Source organism: Ixodes scapularis, unplaced genomic scaffold (genome assembly GCF_016920785.2).
Source record: "Ixodes scapularis isolate PalLabHiFi unplaced genomic scaffold, ASM1692078v2 PGA_scaffold6__148_contigs__length_123643588, whole genome shotgun sequence".
Taxonomy (NCBI): Eukaryota; Metazoa; Arthropoda; class Arachnida; order Ixodida; family Ixodidae; genus Ixodes; species Ixodes scapularis.
This window is the reverse complement of record NW_024609881.1, coordinates 123,370,777-123,393,343: the sequence shown is the minus strand read 5'-3', so window position 1 is coordinate 123,393,343 and position 22,567 is coordinate 123,370,777. Positions and strand designations below refer to the sequence as shown.

Below are 22,567 nucleotides of genomic sequence, written 5' to 3'. Positions count from 1 at the left end.
GGAACTCGAAGAGAGTGGCGCAGGCACCCGCATAATCAATTTCGTGAAAAGCTTCCTCAAGAATCGTACCTTTGAGATCAGCTCGGGCGCCCAGCAACCCCGCATGTTCCAGAATTTCCGTGGAGTACCTCAAGGAGCCATCCTTTCGCCGACCCTTTTCAACTTGGTCATGAGAAAAATAGCAAGAGTGTTGCGCGCCATCCCACACCTTCAGCACACAACTTATGCGGACGACATCACCCTTTGGGTGGACCCCCGAAACACAAAGCTCGACACTAAAGAAACGGTCGAAACCATGCAGACGGCCCTAGATGCCATTGACCAGTGCCTGCAAACTACGGGCATGCAACCTTCCCCAGAGAAGACAGCCTTCCTCATCGTCGGCGGTCTTGAGCACAACAGAGCTCAAATACACCTGACCCTGGCCGGCCAGTCCATTCAGCGCTCCCCCGAACGCTGGATTCGCATATTGGGAGTCCCACTGCACGAACAAGGAGGAGCGCAAGAGTGGATCAAGCAACTCAAACCCAAGTGGCGACAACAGCTCCAACTCATTAAGAGAATGGGCAACCGCCTCGGTGGCGCGGGCACGAGCACCATCCGCTTGCTCACTCAAGCAGTCCTGACCTCAAAAGCCTGCTATGGAGCCGCATGTTTCGTCCTGACCAAGGCGCAGCTCAAACAGCTGGAAATATTGCATCGTGAATGCCTGCGTGCAATCACCGGTCTCCCAAGACACACTAAGACGGAAGAGCTGTATCGGTACTCGAATCTTCCGACTCTACAAGCCATCATTGAGACCCGCGTTGCCGGCCATCAGCGGCGCCGGACATCGACTAGAGCCGGTCAACGTCTTCTGGATTTACAGGGTTGGCGGCCTCCCGTAGGAGAGGCCCCGCCTCCGAAGAGCATGCCACCATGGGAGGACATTATGGTCAGAAACCCCAAGCCGCTCATTCGCAAACAACACCGCGAAGAACATTCAGAAGAAAGAGCTGCACTTGCTGCGCGGGCAGACCTCGTGGAGCACGCGGTCTTCACAGACGCCGCATGGTGCCAAGAGACGAAGCGGGCCACACTCGCCTACGCTACTGGCCAGGACCGATATGCTCAGACACTTCAATACGACAGCGAACCTAGCACGAGCCGCCTCGAACTGGATGCAATACACCTGGCACTATCTCGAATAAGAGAGACATTCGACCCAGTGGACGTACCCACCCGTGTAACCATCTTCACGGATTGTAGGGAAGCCCTTGCCCGTCTGGGGAAAACTCCTCGCGAAGGGACGCTCTGCCAGCGAATCAAGAGTCTGTGCTCGTATTTGAAAAACACCAAAGGTATTGAGGTGAGAGTGGACTGGGTCCCGGGACACGCGGGCGGCATCGGTAACGAGGCCGCACACGCGTGGGCGAGCGAGCAAAGGGAAGACCGCTCCAACCCAGGGATCTTCGTCCCCTTCGCGCTGCCGGACCCAGACCCCATAGAGAAGAAATCTGCGGCCCGACAAGAGGATCAGCGTCGGCTGCGAGATCAAACACCCTACAACCCGGCACCGCTACCCAAGGGTTTACCCAGAGGGGCACAAGTGTTAATTCACAAGGCCCGCACCGGAGCTGCGCTCACCGAAGACATACTCGCTCGGTGGCGTAGCTACAAACCACGGAGGGGCCGCCCACCCGACCAAGTGCCACCGGAAGGGTCCGAGCCCGCTGCACTTGTCGTCTGCACTACATGCACCGCCGGCGTGAGCCCGACGATCCGACACTTACTCTGGGATTGTGCCGGCTTGCGAGACAAAAGAGCCGAACACCTGGGGCCTCACATCGACACTTTAGAGGCTTGGATCACACCGGTTAACGAGGCACGGGCCAGGGAGACGCTGATCTCCCTATGGGAGTTCGCGCGCTCGACAGGAGTGCACCGCCGAATGTAAAGTTTTCCTACCTATGTTCCCCTTCCCCCAATGAGGCCATGGCGCCACCCTTTTTGAAAATAAAGTTAATCATCATCATCATTAAAGAATATTATTTTATGAAGACAACAGTAATATACAAAACCAAAAAACAAACAAAACAGGAAATACTATACAAATGGAACTATAGTATAACTATATCACTCGTTACACAAAAAATAAGACCGGAATTCTTTGGGTAAAAGAGTTGATATCGCCGCGCACGCAGTTGGCCAAGTAGGCAGCGGGGCCATGGACTGATGGTTATCGAGCTTGCCTCCCACGCGAAGAGCCAGGGTTCGATTCCTGGGAATTACTCGTTTTTTATTTATTCTTTACGATGAATTCGAGGACATTGTTGCTTATTCTAGATCCGAATGTTCTACACGTCGAACCTTCTACGCCGATTATTCCAGAAGCCCTGTTGTTATCTTCTGTTTCCTTTCTATTTTTGTTTTGGGCACAAGTTCGCCCCATTAAACGTTCAGTTTACTCAGTTATTCATAGCCTCATCACTTGTCATTCGTGACAATATATCTAATGTGGCTTAAGGTTAAGCTATGTAGTAACTTCGAGAGGGTTATTTTGATTCTCTGAAGACCATAATGGGAGGGGGAGTTTTCAGTGAACTTGCATGGGTTCAAAACAGTGGTGTACCAACTTGTTTTTGAGTGGCAAAGGGCAAACCAGTTTTTGAGTGGCAAAGGGGCAGACTTAAAAGAGTTACCGAGACAAGCAGAAACGTAGGAGGGTGGCACGAGTAAAGATGAACGTAGTGTTGGAGGATAGTACATTTCATGAAAGAGACAGAATTTAGCCACTCTAGGCCGAAACTGTAAAGGTTCAAGATCCGCACAAAGATTTAAGTTAGTGACACTCGAGTTACGTGAATAATTAAAAAAAAAAAAAAATAAAACGCACGGAACGGTTTTGAAATGCTTCCAGGGACTCTGTTAAGTAACATAGGTTGGGGTCTCAAATACTAGGAGCATATCCCAAGATAGGACGGATATTGACACGTACGCTATATGTTTTAGAGAAGAGGGCGTTACTAAGATTGCGTTTGAATTAAGCGAAGCTGCGATTCGCTTTAGAAAGGGCATAGTTAACGTGAACATTTCATGAAAGATCAGATGTGATGTGGCTCGTAATACCATGAACCATGTGGAATACCACGATTGTATTGTTAGCAAGTCAGTCTGCAAAGAATAAATTATGTCGCATACGCGACGGCAGATGACGCAGTCCTCTGCAAAGAGCCGTACGTTAGTGACGTCATTAACGTATATAAAAATAGTAGAGGACCCAAAACACTACCCTGTGACATCCCAGAAGTGACACTAGAAACATTAGATACAGAGTTCTTGGCAGTAGTATATTGGGACCTATCTGTTATTAAATTGGTTATCCATGCTAGAATATTAGGATCAATGCTGAGTGCAGAAAGCTTAAGGGGTAGGCGTTGATGAGGTTCACGATAAAATGCTTTTGAAAAGTCAAGAAAGATAGCGTCAGTATGATAGGCTCTATCAAAGTTGGAGTGAATGTCAAAAGCAAAGCCAGCTAATTGCGTTTCGCTGAATAATTCCTTTCGAAAACCATATTGAAGAATAAAAAAAAAAAAATTGTACTTAGAGAATTTTGTTTGACGGGAATATGTTGTATGTTCCAGTGCATTTCCACTTCAGATCGTACAATCACTGTCCGAGTCATATTTTTGATATTTCCGTAATAAATATATGCGAAAGCCAAATTCCTGGGAGGAACATTCAGCTATATGTGAACTCCGTAGCGAAAATTTTCTCAGATATATAAAATTGAGAAACTCCAGGCGTGGGCATTGCCGAGATTTCACTATGGTAATTTACACAGCCGCCGATGTCACACCCAAAAAAGAACATACTTAATTTTTTTTAAATTTATTTTATACACAATCCACAACATGCACACCAAATATTGAAAAAAAATTACAATTACATATTTCTATGAAAATCACATTACGAAGCGTATAAAAAGCAAGTTCTAGAGACACTTTCACAGATTATTTACCAACAAACAACCTTATGCAAAACGCCGTAAAATATATAAAAATATTCCTCTTAAAAATAAGCTTACGAATGTATAATAAATATCCGCTTAGGCTTTATTGCAGTTTTGAAATTGATTCAGAAATTTCAGTCATGTATCTAAAAATAGCAAAATTGGACGTCAATATTTAAAAAAAGCTCTATTTTTTATTTCCTTTAAGCTCTGCTTAACTCTTTGCGGTAACTTATATATATAATATATATATAATAATAGCTTTATTTCCATTACAGGTAATGGCGGAGCCGAGAAAAAAAGCCGCACTAGGCGGCTTGACGAGCTCTCGGCCCCAGTACATTCTGCAGCAGCAGTGGAAACTTTAGTTTATACAAAAGATAATAACAAAACAAGAAAAAAAACGCACACTTTTTAGGGTTTGACAATAAAGCGTGATAATATCTACGTTGATAAATTAAGCAAAGTGATACGTAGCCCTTTCAGAGGTGTTTCATGCAGGCAAACATCACATGAATGCAAAAAGTTGAGAAGCCTTGGGATACGGTAGGCCAACATTTCCATCCCGGAATTCAATCGGCAAGTAGGTACTTGCCAAGGATCAGAGTTTCGAAGCGTATATGGTGCTACATGTTGCTGCAAACAAGATAGATCAATCAAGAATGAAGTATTATTTTGTGCTTCTGCCTTAAGCCTTAAGGAAAGTCTATAATTGTAAAGCTCATGAACACTAAGTACATTATATCTTTTAAACAAGCTTTCTGTGTGTGATAAATAACTTGTATTTGCAATAATCCGTAGCATTCTTTTTTGAAATAAGTATATTTTTTCTAGGTTCGTTGCCGTAGTTGTACCCCAGACCAAAGAGCAGTAATTTAGGTATGAATAAAACAGTGATTTATATAACAACATTTTGACAGATGGTGGAAATGTATATCGATGGCGGCAAACTAATCCAATAGTTTTTGACAATTTCCTACATAAATCCTGAATATGTAAGTCCCATGACATATTCTGAGAGAAAACAACTCCCAACGTTTTAAAATTGTCGACCAATTCGATTTCGGTAGAGTCAAGAATAATTGGCTCTATAGATTCGAGAACTTTATTCTTAGGACGGAACATAACAGCCTTTGTTTTATTTATGTTTATTTTCAAAGCGTTCTTATTAGTCCATAGAAACATTTCCCCCAGTACTGAGTTTATTTTATGTACAAGCTCATCTGCATCCTTAGCCTTGTAAAGTAATGTCGTGTCGTCTGCGTACATTACAAATTTTATTGATGGGTCAATATTTAGGATGTCGTTTACATACACATTAAAAAGAAAAGGACCTAATATACTTCCTTGTGGTACTCCAACAACTATCGGTTTTATTACAGAAGAAAAGTTATTGTAGCACACATATTGCTTTCGGCTTTCTAGGTAAGACTGGAGCAGAAGTAAAGCCTGACCCCTGACACCATAAGATTCGAGTTTTAGTAACAGCAATTTATGATTCAAATAATCGAATGCTTTCGTGAAATCAACATAAACCGCAAGCACTAGTTTTCGATCCTCAAGACTTCTTAAAATAAATTCTTTTTCTTCAAGGAGGGCTAGTTCAGTTGAACGATGTTTACGAAACCCGAACTGCGATTTGGTAATTAAGCTGTGCTTATCAAAAAAATTTACCAGACGTGCATAAATAACTTTTTCAAGTCCTTTCGAGAAAACAGGGAGAATCGACACTGGCCTATTATTGTTAATATCGTTCTTATCACCTTTCTTGTGCAGTACACATACTTTAGCAATCTGCATACGTTTGGGAAAAACGCCAGCCGATATGCACAAGTTAAATATATGCGTTAAGTATCGTGCCACTAAAGGTACAACATATTTCACAGGTTTGATCTGGATATCATCTATGTCTCTGCTTTTCGTATTTTTTAGGTTTATAAACACATTTGATACCTCGAACTCGGTGACAGGATCCAAGAAGATTGAATTCATGTTCCTATTTTTAATATATTTGCAGGCGTCTGAATCATGTGTCAAAGTAGCCAGGTTAACAAAGTGATCATTAAATGCATTAGCCAGATCAGTACCCTTGAGTCCTTTGCCATTTACGCGTAGGGTTTCAACGTAGTCATGCGCCCTATTGTCTTGTAGGACTGAATTAACCTTTTTCCAAATTTCGTCCACACGCCCATTGGGTGACTTAAAACTATTGTAGTAATAACGGGTCCTGGCATTTCGAAGCTCCTTTGTCAGCTGGTTCCGATAAAATTTGAATTTCTTAAGGTCGTCTGGATTTTTCGATCTGTTAAATTTCTGAAAGAGGCGATCTTTTATATTGATTTTAGCTAGATGATCTTGGGTAATCCAAGGCTTTCGAATTTTACCTGATTTTTTAATTTTCTTATAAGGAAAGTTTTTTGCATAAAGAATTTTGAACTGGTCCAGAAATACATTGTAAGCTACATCGGGATCTGTTGCGTTAAGAACGTCATTCCAGTTTTCATTTGCAATATCATTACAAAACCTTTCAAGATTATCAGGTGTAATAACTTGAAAATATATAGGTGAGTGCACACTATTTTTGAGACAACGTGCATCTTTTATGCATAGGAATATTGGGAGATGGTCGCTAATATGAGACATAAAAATCCCTCCTTTTAGGCGGGTAACCTCAGCGTTTGTTATAAAAAGGTCGATACAGGTCTCCGACTGCTGTGTAATCCTTGTTGGCTTCGTGATTACGTTGACACATCCATATGTTGTAAGCAACATTTCTAACTCAATACTAGGCATAGCACACAGCAGCATATTGATATTAAAGTCCCCGCCAATTATCACGTTCAGGTTGTTGTCACCAGACTTGTACGTAATCCGTTACAAGTAACGAAATTACTTGTAATCCCTTACATTTATCAGTAATTTAGTAACGGAATAATTACATATTTTCTAGAGTAATTTTAAAGTAAATCCCTTACATTTTTTACGTAACGGATTCCTTGTAATCCGTTACATTTTTTTTTGTCAGAACCAACCAACCCCCCCCCCCCCCCCCCCCCCCCCCCCGCGTCCCTTCTAAATAAAGTTTTTTTTTTTTTTTTTTCTTCCGTTTCGGTAAAGTTGGGCGCTGTGACACTCACGCGAAGTGACCAGCGCAAAGGGAGGCTTGGCGCTCTTCAGTTTCGCAAAGCCTTTTTTTTTTCCTTTTTTTTTTGCAACACCAAGCCCGTGAATCTATTTATTTATTTGTTTAGGCCCTAACAACAATGTTAAAAAATCCAAATGAACATTTCTACAAAAAAAAAAAAAAGGGGGGGGGGGGGCAAGTTATTTCCGCTTTTTTTAGTCCTTTTTTTTTTTTGCGATTGAAGACGGGGAGAGGAGGACACCAAGTTATTGTGTGCCTCTTCGGGAAGCTCGAGGTGGTAAGTGCACTGAAAAGGATTAACAATGTCCTTCCCGGTTATAGTGACTACGACCGTTTTCATAATGTCACCACACGAGACAACGCTCCGTCTACCCTACCCTTTTTTGAGTCTGCTTTTTGCGAGCACTTAGAAAATGGTAATAGTCTTCGTTTCTTCTTCCGGTTTTGCCCCAGCAGAACGCATCTTATCTCAAGCAGATATTTTTACAAATAAAACATAATGGTGGCTGACGTAGACTTGATATTCTGGGCTTGAGGAGAGAGTGAAACTCATGATTGGGACCATAGAGCAGCTTACTTCTCTGCCCTTCGGTGCTCCTGACATCAGCGGACGTCTATCTGGAGAACACCGGAGTAAACTGCAGTCGGTTCGCGCACCCTGCATTTTTGAACTGCACCAAGAAAGGTGCACACGGCAAACGTGCGTATACATTTCCTTGCTTTAACCGACGTTCTAATTAATTGTTGTTATGAGTGTCCTTCTTTTTCTTCTATTACTTATATTTATATAATGGAAACTTTTTTTATTCACCAACGTCTCAAGTGGGGCTCGAACTGTTCAGAACCAAAGGAAGAAGAAGATCGAGCCAAACCTTATTTATTATTTAATTATCACCTTACTGTTACAAACTATGTTTTGCTATTGATGACTTCCACAGCTTCGCGATTTAAACAATGAAGAATTTTAGTAGCTCGGTCCGATGACTCCGATAACGATATCCGATACTTCGCCGCCGTCCTTGCGCATCCATCATATCGTTATCAGGTATCGTTATCGCGGGTATCGGAGGTATCGGAATATCTACTAAATCTCTCGAATATCAGGCAACGGCTGCAACGGCGAAGCTTTGTTCTATCTTCGAGGTAAATAGTACTTCCCTTGCTTCGCTGAAAAAGCTCAACGCAGAGCATAAAACATTCGTGAGGAACAATTTGGCACTCCCATCCAGTGCCTCAGCTCAAATGGTGTTCAGCGTAGCAGTCGACATATTGAGTAAGAGATAATGCAAAATGTCTGACGAGACATATAAGAGCCAGCTGTTGCTAAAACACTCAAGGTCATTAAATGGAACAGGTTGCAACAATAAGAACTTGAATAATTCCTCTTCCCTTTGTTTCTTACTTGAGGACAACAATGTTAAAAGTAACGCCACGAAAGTAACGGATTACTTTTTGGGGTAACGGTCACTTACTTTCATAGAAGGGTAATTGTAATTGTAATAAATTACAATTTAGCCTTGAGTAAATGTAAATGTAATTCCTTACTATTTTTTAGTAACGTGTACAAGTCTGGTTGTCACTAACGAATCCCAGAAGGCTCTCAAAAAATGCTAAAAAATTTGAAACGTTACCGTCAGGTGGACGATAGACGACAGAGATAAGCATATCGCCTGATATGAGTGATAACACCTCGTAATCATGGGTAATCATACAGAAATTTGGCAATAAATTATGTGACATGCTTTCATCTATCAATACTGAAACACCTCCGCCACGACTAAAGGTACGATTTAAACATAAGCATTTGTACGATGGCAAATGAAATGCATCCGCTTCGTCAGAATACCACGTTTCAGTTAACATGATCACATTAAATCGAACTGAAAACTGGCTAAAAAGACATTCAAGATCTGCCGCCTTATGCTTAGCTGACCGTACGTTCAAGTGAAATGCTTTGAATGATGAATCAAAACTACGACCAATATGTTGCACGATATCAACAGGAAGCAAGTATGAACACTCTGCCATAACTTTTTTTTTTTTTTTTTTATTAAACAAGAGTTGAAGGCGAGCAAGAATTTGATCAGGAAACTATCGCTTGCAGATCATCCTCGCACCTTATCACAAACGCTCGTTCACCACTTTGGCGACGAACGAAGATCTTTCCGTCCTTGTGCCAAACGTAAGTAAAATCTGCACTCTTTGCCCAATCTTTTGCCTTGGCCAGTAATTCTCTGTTTTGTTTGGTCATGTTCTCATTGATGTAAAGTTTGTTCCCGATGGTACGAAGTCTAGCCTTCCTGCTCAGCCACAGGTCTCTTGTCAGTTGAGATACGAACCTGACAATAATACCTGGTGTCCTGTCAGACTTTGATGGCAGTCGGTGAATTGCCGCTACGTCGGAAATATTCAGTGCAGAAACGTCTAGGCTGCGCGCTACTTCATTGACCTTGTTCAACAAGTCCTCACCGTCAGTCTTCGGAACACCATGGAATTCCAGATTCAGCCTGCGACTTCTCCATTCAAGCTCGTGAAGTTCAGTTTTCATTTTGCTAAGCTCGTCTTTTTTGTTAGCGTTTTCGATTTTTTCAACCCGCCTCTTTAAATCCTTTATATCTTGCTTCTGCTCAGTAATATGGCTCAGTATTTCATCATATTTGTCTGACATAACTTGCACTGACGCTTCAATGTTACCAACTGTTTCCTTTAGGGCTAACAGATTATCTAATTTTTCGTTCATGGCCGCTAACAAGACCCACATGTCACCATCTTGCCTCTGTTTACTTGTCGCGCCACCTTTTAGTTTAGCTGCTCGGCAAGTGGGACACTTCCATGCTTTACGGTATGCTTCTCCTTTCGTTTTTAGCGTTGTTTCGGAAATTCCCGCACAGTTTCCGATGTGGTACGGGTATTCACATTCACAGCACGAAATAGACTGCTCCCTATGGGGTATCTCCTCTTTACATTTTGAACACAATGCTTCCGCCATATATACGAAACACTCGCCGACAAAGCAATAGAAACACCGCTGGCAACGTGAAAAAAAAAAAAAAAAAAAAGTAATACACTAATATGCCAACCAACCTGCAATGGCAGAGGAGCGGTTAGCCCGGTGTTCGTTGCTTGTTGCCGCTGCTGCCAGAAATGACGTGTTCGGCGCTCGGGCTGCCCTTTTATCGCCTAGACAAGGCACTGCACCCGGATGACGCTGGAGGTTGATTTGCGGGGGCGGGACTGTGCTCGTGGCCTCCAGCAGTGCAGACTGTGATGCAGATGGGCCAGCAGCCTGACTTGCGTCGCAGTTGGAACCGCAGCGTTGGGTACGTCGATGCTCACTGCAATGGCAGAGGAGCGGTTAGCCCGGTGTTCGTTGCTTGTTGCCGCTGCTGCCAGAAATGACGTGTTCGGCGCTCGGGCTGCCCTTTTATCGCCTAGACAAGGCACTGCACCCGGATGACGCTGGAGGTTGATTTGCGGGGGCGGGACTGTGCTCGTGGCCTCCAGCAGTGCAGACTGTGATGCAGATGGGCCAGCAGCCTGACTTGCGTCGCAGTTGGAACCGCAGCGTTGGGTACGTCGATGCTCACTGCAATGGCAGAGGAGCGGTTAGCCCGGTGTTCGTTGCTTGTTGCCGCTGCTGCCAGAAAACTTGACTTAACTTGTGATGGCAAAAGATTGAGTAGCATATGACCCTTAATTAAATAAAAAGCGACAACGTATCTTGACTCAAATTGAGCTAGCTTGTCTTCGTTTAGGGACTTTGCCGGACAATGTCGGCTCCAAAGAGGTATTCTCTAGAACCGACAAAGTGCGTACAGCGGTCCTGCTCTATTGCAGAGCGTAGAAAGTCATCACTTAAAACCACGGGTCTAAGAAAAAAAAAAAAAACAAAAAAAAAACGGACAACACAACACGAAATCTTAAGAACACTTCCATACCAAAACAAGAAAAGATCAAGAAAACAGAACATGACGTCTCGAAGATTTGATCAGACGTGGCTTGACAGGCTAAACCCCTACAACACTAGATACGCTTCCGACAGCGAGAAGCCGCTGCCAAGCATCAGCAAAGATAATTTCCGTCAAGACAACGAGATTCGACCAACTTCTTAATCTCTTAGATTGACTTTTCAAAAAGTCATACTGTCCGATCAAGCTTTCTTTTATCTTTCTGCTTCCTTGTGTTGCCTCCTAAAGCCCGCCCCTTTATTTCCCAAGGAGCTCCGGCGGACGCCACTGTTGCTGCCAGTAGCGAACAGTGTGGATGGAAGATTGCCTCGAAACTCAAGCGCGCACACAAAAGAGGTCAGTCGCTGCGCCAACAAAGCGAGGGATGTCTTCTTTGGCACGTTCTCTCCAAATGCTAATGTGAGAGTTTGTGAATGGCTGTCTCCAGGCTCCAAATGTTTGGTTAGCGTGGTGAAACCAAAACAGCAAGAAAACGTCTTTGTGGTTACCAACTTCTCTCTGTATTCCTTGTTCGTTACGTCACACGTCGAAACTTTGAAATGGTCGGCCGACGTCGTTTGTTTTCCACCTCCCAATGTTGAACACCAAGATAGCGACCCCCCAGATACTATACTTCCCTCTCTTTGTTTACGCGGTGGCTGACCTTCCTCGTGTGCGCGCTTCACTTTCAAGGCAATCCGCCATTAAAATATACTGTTCGCAACTTCCGGCAGCAGTGGCGTCCGCCGACACGTCTTAGGAAATAAGAGAAAAGGGGGGGGGGGGGGGGGGGGGGTGCTTATGAGGCAACACAAGGCAACTGAAAGGTAAAACAAAGCTTGGAATAATATGATGCTCCGAAAAGTGAACACACGCAAACTATCTGTAAGCATCATAACCTAACACCCGGAGATCAGGAAGTTGGTCGGTTCTCGTACACTGGTGCTTGGCGGCAAATGCTCGTTGTCGAAAGTGTGTCTAGTTTTGTAGGGATTTAGCCTGTCAAGCCGCGCCTTATCAAATCTTTGAGACGCCATGTCCTGTTTTCTTGATCTTTTCTTGCTTTGGTGTGGTCAAATAAACTGAGCTGTTCTTGCGATTTCGTGTTGTGTTGTCCGCTTTTTACTCTTCCTAGTCCCATGGTTTTAAGTGATGACGAATTTCTACGCTCTGCAAAAAGAGCAGCGCCGTTGTACACACTTTGTCGCTTCTAGAGAATACCTCTTTGGAGCCGACGTCGCGCGGCAAAGCCCCTATAACGAAGACAGATTCTGATCTTTAACGCTTCCTTCGCTGAGCCCGCGGCTGTGTCTGGCTTCTGCCCGGCACGTGCGTGGTATGCTCCCTCTGACTGCTCGTGGGATGACGGTGCTATCAACTTTCCTGGCCTGTCTTTCTGCGTTTTCAACTGTGCCACTATCTTCGGCCAGTTTACAAGCCAAGCGGCATGGACAGCAACGGACTCGCCTATAAACGAGGAAGCATCGACCGCGCCGGACTGTGGGCCTGGTGGCATCGCTGCCAAGATGAGTACTAACTCGCCCTTCGTCTTGTTCGTACAGGTGCGTAATTCCTGCTGCCTTTATACGAAAAAGAGTAGTAGTAGTTGTTTGCTCTTGCTACCAGGCCCCCAGTGTTGTCTTGCTATTGTGTCTGAGTGTACTGCCGTGGTACGGCAGTTGTTGCTCCTCTGTGGAGATGTAGAGGTAAATCCCAGCCATGTCACCACAGAAGCTATGATGGCGTTGCTGACTAAACTTGACGCCGGCCAAACAACTGTACTCGACGAGCTGAAAGCAATCAAAAACAAACTTACACTCACTGACCTGACGGTCAACGCTCTGTCTGACAGACTGACGCGAATAGAGCAGGAGTTTTCTAATTTTAATTCAATCCGAAATGATCTTGATGAACTCCGCGGTGTCACGACGATCCTTACTGATAGTTTAGCGACTCTGGCTGAACGCGTAGATGACTCGGAAAATAGATCGCGGCGCTCGAATCTTCTTTTTTTTTTTGGCCCCCCTGACTCCGATAGGGAAACGTGGGCACCAGTCGGAACAGAAAATTATAAACCTTTGTTCACAACATCTTGATATCAACATCATGCCAGACGGCATCGAGCGTGCCCACCGACTAGGTCGATATCGTCCCGATCAGAACCGCCCGATTATTGTAAAATTTGCTCTTCATAAAACCATAAAACCAAAGAACGAATTTTTTCGCACGGTAAAAAGTTCAAGGACACAAGCTTCGCTGTAAGTGAAGATTTCTCACCCTCGGTTCAGCTTGCTAGGAGGAATTTGTTAACTTTCGCGCGTAACCAAGCTATGCCCTTTTCCTGACGTTTCAAAACGCTCCTCATTGGACAAAAAAGGTACTTTTTTGATGACGCGTCAAACACCGTAAAAGAGTGTTAACTAACCCGATCTTGTCGCCGCGGTCAAGAACCCACACCCCCAAAGCCACTGTCCTTTATTTACACAAATATAAGAAGCGTGATTTCTAAAGAAGACGAGATATGTAGCCTAATTGCATCCACCGATTGTGACATTATTGCTCTTACTGAAACATGGCTGTCATCATCAGTAACTGATACAGACATTTTTACGGGCACTTCTGGGTTCAATGTATTCCGCAAAGATAGGGCAAGTGGCCGGGGAGGAGGGGTCTTGATTGCGATAAAAGATAGTTTTGTGCGCAACCTAAGTAAACTTCTCTTCACCGTTGGAAATGCTACGGCTTTCTTGCAAGGTTCAACATGCTTCGCTCCTTATCGGTGTTTGTTACCCACCCCCTCACAGCAATCCATTTTTTCTAATTAACCTCAACGACGCTTTCAACGAATTGTACCTTAAGTATCCCAAATCCAGTCTTCTGCTACTCGGTGATTTTAATTACCCTTCTATCGATTGGTCCACCTTATCCATTTCAGCCCCCCTTGATACGAGTGAAGCGACTGGTTTCGTTAACGTTCGCCTCAATTTCGATCTTTCGCAGCTTGTAACTAAACCCACACGATCAACCACCCACTCTTCTAACATCCTTGACTTCATTCTTGTTTCTGATCCTGACTCTTTAAAGTCGATAAACTACCTACACGAAATAAGTGACCATAAGGTGATTTACTGCACATTTTCTTTAAATATTCGATCAAAATCGAAGCGGAAGAAAACCGTAAAACTATACGAGAAAGGAAATTTCCAAGGAAGGAATACTGAGCTAAGAAAATCCCTAGATGTCCTTATGATAGACTTTGATAATCGGTCTGTCTGCGAAAATTGGACAATGTACAAATCTAAAATGCAACAACTGGCTGAAAGTTTCATCCCAACTGTGACATTTTTCGAAAGCGCTTCTGCTCCCTGGTTTAATGGCACCCTGAAACGTTTAAGCACGAAAAAAAAAAAAAAGAGGCTCATTCGTAAAGCCAAAACCACGGAGCGCAACTCGGACTGGGTAAGTTCTGTAGTTCCGACAGACAATTCAGAAGCGCAATCAGAACACAAAAACGAGCATTTTATAATGCTGATCTCCCATGCATGTTGCAGAGCAACCCAAAACAGTTTTGGAAAGTTGTTAATCCTAAACCTGATATTGTAATCAATCTTAAAAACGACGACGACTCTTTGGTTCCTGATGAAGAATGTGCAGAAAAATTCAATAAATCTTCAACTTTGAAACTCTAACCAAGCTTTATTGAAAAGCAAAAATCCCGACGTTTCGGAACCAACTCGGTCCCTTGATCACGGGTGACTGTTTTTGTCCCGCGGAACGGCCTGCCCACGAACCCGAACACCCCCGGGTGTTTTCCGGATTATCCCTCTTAACCCCGAAACGTAGCTGCTGGGAAGGGTCCCCGTCGACCGGTTTATGTTGCCACGTGTGCATTGAATATGCCACGACTCCAACAGGAGGCGCCTCCGCCAGTTTTTCTCCGTTCCGAGGATGGAGCTGTTGTCAAGGTCGATGTAGTGGCTCGTCTTCTCGACGTGTTCGGCCAGCGCGCTTCCCTCCACATTTTTCTTCGCGATGTCGTAGCGGTGGCGCCGCAGGCGCTCTGGATAGTTTTTCGTCTCCCCAACGTACGACGCGGGGCAGTCACCGCAGGGAATTTTATAAACCAGTCCCTGTGCCCTCTCCCTCGGGGGGCGATCCTTTGGCAGGGGGGAGAAGGCCGCCGATGGTCGAGACTGGCTTGTGTGATACCGCTATGCCGTACTGTCGCAGTACTCGGGCGAGAACCTCGCTTGTGCCCTTGATGTAGGGTACACACACGCGGGTGGAGGGAGGGGTGGCGTCTTGGGTTGAAGGGGTGCGTCGAATTTTTTTGATCGTGCTTTTTACAAATCTAGCTGGGTAGCCATTCCTCCGCAGGTCTTGTTTGATCGTTTCGATCTCTTTTTGAAGGGTCTCCTCTGATGTGCAGACCGTGATCGCCCGCCTGACGAGTGCCGAAGCCACGGAAGACTTATGTGTCCTAGGGTGACTTGAGGAAAAGTCCAGGTATCGGCCTGTGTGTGTCGGCTTCCTATACACACGGAAGTCCAGGCGGCCGGACTCTCTCACCGCACAGACGTCTAGGAAAGGGAGACAACCATCTGATTCGTGCTCAATCGTGAATTGAATCGCTGGCTCGATGGAGTTTAGATGTGTGTGGAGACGATCGATCTCACTGGTCTTCACAACACAAAAGCAGTCATCGACATACCGCAGGAAACACACGGGTCCTGGGGAGAAAGTGTCCAGGGCTTTTCTCTCGATCGCCTCCATTACGAGGTTTGCCACAGTGACGGAGACCGCAGCACCCATAGCCGTACCACTGGTTTGTCTGTAGAAGCGGCCAGCAAAAGAAAAATAAGTGCTGGATAGGCAGAATTCCAGTAGACGGCAAATCTCGTCCACCTCAAGGCACGTTCTTTCGGAGAGTCTCGTGTCAGACGAGAGGGCCTCCCGCGTCACAGACACTGCGAGAGGCACAGGCACACTTGTGAAAAGCGACACGACGTCGAAGGAGACAAGGCTCTCGTCGTCCCGCAGTTCGAGGCCCGATGCGAGCTCGATGAAGTGTCCAGAATTTTGGACGTACGTGTCGGTCTTCCCGGTTAAAGGCGACAGCAGTCGGTGGAGGTGGTTGGACAACGCACGTAACGGAGACGTGGTGAAATCCACTATGGGTCGGAGGGGGACATCTGGCTTGTGCACCTTCGGCAGGCCATAAAAGGCCGGCGCTGAACCGTTCCGGCAAATGAGACCCAAGTAAAGGCCTCGGGACTCGGGATACCCATCAAAAATCGTAGAGAGCATTTTGTTTAGACTTGCCTGAATCTTGGCAGTCGGGTCCTTTGGCAGAATCATGTATGCGTCGGTGCTGAGAAGCTGAAGCGCCTTCTCATCGTAGTCCGCGCGGTCGAGTAGCACGGTCGCGTTCCCCTTGTCGGCAGGGAGGACGACGATGCTCTTGTCTTCTCTCAAGTTCTGAATGGCTGCTTTACACAAGAGTGCAATGATATGTTTTCTCTGGCTCCTCCTGCCTTTCCTACATCCATGGTTGCGATCACGTTTGAACCGGCTGGCATCGTGAAAATCATCGACACCCTTAAGATTTCTTCATCAGCGGGTATTGACGAAATAAATGTAAAAGTGTTGAAGAATACTAAAAATATATCTAGCGTAATATTGCCAAAGCTTTTTTCACAGTCACTTTCTACTGGTTCCCAGCCATACGACTGGAAGGTTGGGAAGATCGTCCCAATCTACAAAAACAGAAACAAGTGCTCCCCTTCTAACTACCGTCCCATCTCCCTAACAAGCGTGTCGTGTAAACTAATGGAACATATCATCTACTCCCAAATCATTAATTACTTGTTAGAGAACAACTATATCCATTCCTCCCAACACGGCTTCCGAAAAAACTTCTCCTGTGAAACTCAACTCGCGTCTCTCGTCCATGACCTGCATGTTAACCTCGACTCTAACATTCAAACTGACGCCATCTTTCTAGATTTTGCTAAAGCCTTCGATAAGGTCCCTCACAGACGTCTCATATACAAGCTTACTCAACTTAACTTAGATCCCGCGATTTTGAACTGGATCATTAGCTTTCTTACGCGTAGGCATCAATTTGTTACCGTTAACCAGTCATCATCCTCTATTGCCGAAGTCACCTCAGGCGTTCCTCAGAAATCGGTCCTTGGACCACTTCTATTCCTAATATACATTAACGACCTACCCGTATCAATCACGTCGCATATTCGCCTCTTCGCTGACGATTGCGTCATCTGCCACCAAGTAACTAACCCTTCGGACCATCAACTCATTCAAGACGACCTCATACGCATTCCAGCATGGTGCGAAGAATGGCAGATGTCTCTGAACGTTCAGAAATGCCAGCTCGTGTCATTTACATGTCGTGGAAACCCCTCCGTGTTTTCCTGCTCACTTAATACCGTACCTCTGCAGAAAAGCCTTTCCTATAAGTATCTCGGAGTCCACCTCTCATCGGATCTTTCCTGGGCCACTCATATCAGTCACGTTATCTCCACTGCTAATCGCTCTCTAGGCTTCTTAAAACGTAACCTTAAGCTAGCCCCTCCTCATCTAAAGCTACTTGCTTACTCATCCCTTGTCCGTCCTAAACTGGAGTACGCCTCTGCCATCTGGGACCCGCATCAGGCCTGTCTCATCAATAACCTCGAATCACGCCAGAATCGTGCAGTACGTTTTATCTACTCAGATTACTCTTCCTTCTCTAGCGTAACTAATCTTAAAATCCGTGCAAACCTTCCTGTCCCTTTCTGTCCGTCGTAAACTTGCTAGGCTATCTTTTTTCCACAAATTTTACTACAGCCAGTGCCTCCGGTCATCGTACATCATATCTTCAAAACACCGGCTTCGTCGTACGGGACATAACCTCGGTGTAAGACGGCCCAAAGCAAGAACCGTCACCTTCCAGAATTCATTTTTTTTCACGCACTGCCATTGGTTGGAACGATCTTCCCGAGAACGTCGTCATCACTCATGACCCGATAGAATTAAAAAAAAAAAAAACGCTTGCTGGAGTCCCCACTTTAGGTTTGTACGAACCATCTATATGTCTATAGTTTGCCTTTTACGTTTGTGTGTTTTTGCTCTTTGCATGCGAGTTGTTTTTGGCGTGTTTTCTACCCTTTTGTTTTACGCTGTGTACCTACCCCTTATGTAATACCCTCAAGGGGGCCCTTAAGGTATCTAAATAACTAAATAAATAAATAAAAAAAAGCTAGCTCAATTTGAGGGAGAGGTTTGTTGTCGCTTCTATTTAATTTGGGGTCATACGCTACTCAACCTTTTGCCATCACAAGTTAGTCATATATATATATATATATATATATATATTGATGAACATCAAATCTTTCAAGAGAAAGAGGTCTGATGGAAATTACTAAAACATCTTTAAAGGTGCTTTTATGTGATAAAAAAAAAAGATGGAGTTTTTTTTTTTCAAATTGACGTGCAATTTTGAAACTGTTAGATAAATTATTTACGTTTCTGAAATAATAAGAAAGTTACAATAATGGCAAAGCAAAGTATTGTTTTATATTCGTAAGCTGCATTTTAAGGCGCACGTTTTGACATATTTTGCGACGTTTTGCATAAAGTTGTTTATTGGCAAATAATTTGTGAAAATGACTCTAAAACGTGTTTTTGTCACGTGTTTCGCTTTTTTTTTTTTTGCATAGAGATATATAATTGTAATTTTTAATATTTAGTGTGTATGTTGTACATTGTCAATAACATAAATAAATAAATATATATATATATATATATATATATATATATTTACCTATGTGTCAGTTTTTGGTGAGACATTGGCGGCTGTTCAAATTACCATGTGTGAAATTTTGGCAATGTCCACGCCTCGGACTTATCAATTTAATATCTCTGGGAAAAAATTAACTGCGGCGTTCACAAATATCTGAATGTTGCTCCCAAGAACATGGCTTTTCTATACAATTATTACATAAATATCAGAAATATGACCCGGTCAGCCATTGTACGATCTGACGTGGAAACACCCTACAGTAATTTACGGGAAATACTGATCAAATAAATGGGTCTATAATTATTCAGGTCAGATGTTGAGCCTCCCTTGTGGACCGGAACGACTTTACCAATTTTCCAATCAGATGATACGTGGCATAAAGACGTGCCGTGAAAAAATGTGTGATAAAAAACAACCGGGAGATTTCCTTAGTGCATACGAATAATGTAGAGCTGATACCATCTTTCCCTGCTAGTGAGATAGTTTTTAAGTTAATTATTAAGCTTAGAACACCATTGTGGTTCACGTTGACTCTAGAGCGTTCTTTAGTAAATATAGTAGGAAATACTTTGTTAAGAACCTCCGCAAATCCACTCTCTGGAACAGCGTTCCCGTTAGTGTTTATCAAGTTCAATCTCTGGGATTCACTATGCTCCAAAATTTTCGCGGATTATTCCGTAACATTGACTGAAGATCTTCATTATAAAATTTACTACACGCTTTGCGACTGTCGTTCTTGTATTCGAGATGGCAGACTTTATCTGATCCCAGTCATCGACGGCGTTGTACGTGTAACTTTACGAAAGAGGCGCTTTTTTTGTGTTCAGTAACCTTTTAAGTTCACGGTTTTATTGTGATTTCTTATTAAAATACTAGGAAAGTACTTGTCAAGTAATTCGAGCAATGTCTTCTTATATAAAAGCCAGTTTTTCATTTACCGTACGCCAGGAAAAAGAAAACAGCTATTCTTGAGACAACAGATCAAAGTTAGTGTTCATACTGACATACTCTTTGAGTGTGGCAGGCTCTGAGAGCTAGGAACATTTTCAGAGGAAGCTGGCACGCATTGTGTACGACCGTTATTACGGTCACCGGATTAATTTTTTTTAGTCACGAGTCAATGTTACACAGGATGAATTTGCAGACATTAGTAGCTCGGCGAAATTTTTTAGATTATGTTTTTTTTTGTTTTTTTTTTTTCACAAAGCTGTGCATGGAACATTAAGTTGTTCTGAACTTGTGTCTCTGCCCTCCTTATCCGTTCCATCCGTGAGCAGTCGCAACGCCAACAAGTTCCATGTGCAAAACCTTTGTTCACTTTCCCCCATGTTGCGTATTCAAAATAGTTTTTAACACACTCAGCGCGGAGGTTGATATCTTCGATAGTGAACGCTCTTTTAAAAATGCCCTAAGCATTCAGCTTTATTAGGATCAATGTTTTTGTGTTTCCTTTTTTGTACAAAGAGTGTATGTGTGTGTGTGTACCAGCATTCAGGCTTCGGCGGTTCCTGGACACAAGAAAGAAAGAATAAAGAATAGTCACCTTTGGTGTAGTCTTTCATAACCTTTACACGTGTATTTTTATTCGAAATTGGGAAAATCAGCTTAAAACGAAGAAGCTTACGGTCGTTTATTCCGTCTATGCAAGACCCGACAGACGCAAATTGAGAGGTGGTCGCCATCACAAGATCCAATATCGTGCTACATTCGGGGGTCACTCTGGTCAGACAAGTGCCAAACTGTGAAAAATTGAAATCAAAGCACATATCTCAGGATCTCTTAGCATTAGAGCTACGACCTGAATACACACACACACATACCAATCAATGGAGGGGTGGTTGAAGTCACCTAGAAGGGTGACAAAGCTTTTTAGAAATAGAGAAAAAAAATTGTGAAAGCTATGTCGTTCAGTGATTATAAGTATTGTCACGATTGGGGGGACGATAGCACACTCCCAACGCATGACGAAAGAATTGGTTGTCCACTGATACCCATCTTAATTACAAAAGCGCAGAGGACAAGGACAGAACAAAGTTATGAACAGGACAAGCACTTGTCCTGTTCATATCTTTGTTCTGTCCTTGTCCGCTTTTGTAATTAAGATGTTTACCCAACTAGCCTAACAGTTAATATTAATTCACTGATACCGAAACCGATTCTGAGCACGTATAAGCGTCAAGAAGCAAGATCACCCTTGACCGCTATCGAAACGCCCCCCCCCCCCCCCCCCCCTCCCTTTTCCTATGAACCCGGTCGCACAGATAAATCAAAAATAATGACGCCGTGTCGAAAATCTCTTTATCATCGATATCAGGGTGTAACCACGTTTCAGTTAAAACGACGATATCAGCGCAAGTTCATTCGATAAAATTCTGCTACTCATCTCGTTTTGGAAAAATATTACGTGCGTTAGTGCAAATGACTAATAGTTCGGGAGCGTTTGGGATAGGAGCTTGCTTCTTCACTAGCTATTTAGCCGCTGGAACTACAGAACGGCTGGTTATGTCGTATACATAACAGCTATTCCCCACAAAACGTTTGTTAAAACGCAGCTTGAATTTGTTATTTTTAACCTTGGCAAACTCGAGACGCTTCCGTCGAGCTTCTCAGTCTGCCGGTGAGAAGTCTTCGCTAATAGAAATTTCAGAATTTTTTTAGTTTGTGACCGACCCCGAATAAAGACCCTTTGTGCTTAATATTTGTGAATTACACGATGATTGGTAGATTTTTTTCGCGATTAAAATGAGCTGTCATAGCCTCACCAGCAGCACGAACTGAGGCACGCAATCGTTTGCTTTGGCAATATTCAAAAACCAGCACACCAGTGGCAGCCTCTCTACCTGGGCAATCTCAATGCTCATGGCACCAGCATTGCCTTTTGACTAACATACTTGACTGATAGCATCAGCACCGCTGTGCGGCCATGCCTGTCTGGCCTTCCTGGCACAATAGGGAGAAGCAAAGAACCATCACTTCGAGCTATATGCCGAACCGGGCAAAAATCACACCTGCCCACCCTAACCGAGTCTAGTGAACTATACGAAAGGGCTCCGATCGCCTTTACGCTACAAGGCAAGGCACGAGCAGGCGACGTTGAAACGTAACGAAAGGTACTCATTTTCGAAACAAAGAGATCACGCTCGTCGCCTGTCTATGCAGTGACTTTCGACGTTTGAGTAGAAGGTTTTGTTGCAACCAGTAGAACTTCGTTTTGGATCGAAATGCGGTCATTGATGTCTGCTTTTTCCTTCTTTTTCTTAAATTTTATTTGAAGGTGAAGCTTTAAAATAAATATATCCTCAATGAACCAAGACTGCCCACTGCAGTGGCAAAGCCCAGCGAACGAGCCATGACAACGACGGTGTTTCTCAGGTGGGGCCGCCGAGGCAGCCTTGTTTACGCACCGGGGCCCGGCGGACGGGATCGCTTGCCAGAAGTTGTTTGGATTGGGCGTGCGTGCACGTGACCCGCGCATTTCGGGGGATGACCCCTGCGTCAGCGTCCAGGAATAGCGACCCACTGACCGACCCTCTGGCAGCGCACCAGGACGCGCCTGCCGAAACGCCGACGTACCCACACAGACCGCCTTCCAGGAGCACGGCCAAGACAATGCCACATAGAAGAGACAAGGCCTGAGCATGACGTCACCGTTGCCAGCCCCTGCGATGCTGACGGGT

General features: G+C 44.2%; 1 protein-coding gene and 1 long non-coding RNA gene across 3 annotated transcripts in view; one reads left to right on the top strand and one right to left on the bottom strand.

Annotated features, from left to right (window-relative positions):
- LOC8052677 (calcium-binding protein E63-1) overlaps positions 1-22,567 on the bottom strand; it is a 67,169-nt gene that overhangs the window by 31,238 nt on the left and 13,364 nt on the right. The gene's annotated exons all lie outside the window — the stretch shown is intronic.
- LOC121838305 lies at positions 9,211-10,768 on the top strand. Its single transcript, XR_006078453.1, has 3 exons — positions 9,211-9,321; positions 10,324-10,459; positions 10,575-10,768. It is a non-coding gene; the product is annotated as an uncharacterized LOC121838305 (long non-coding RNA).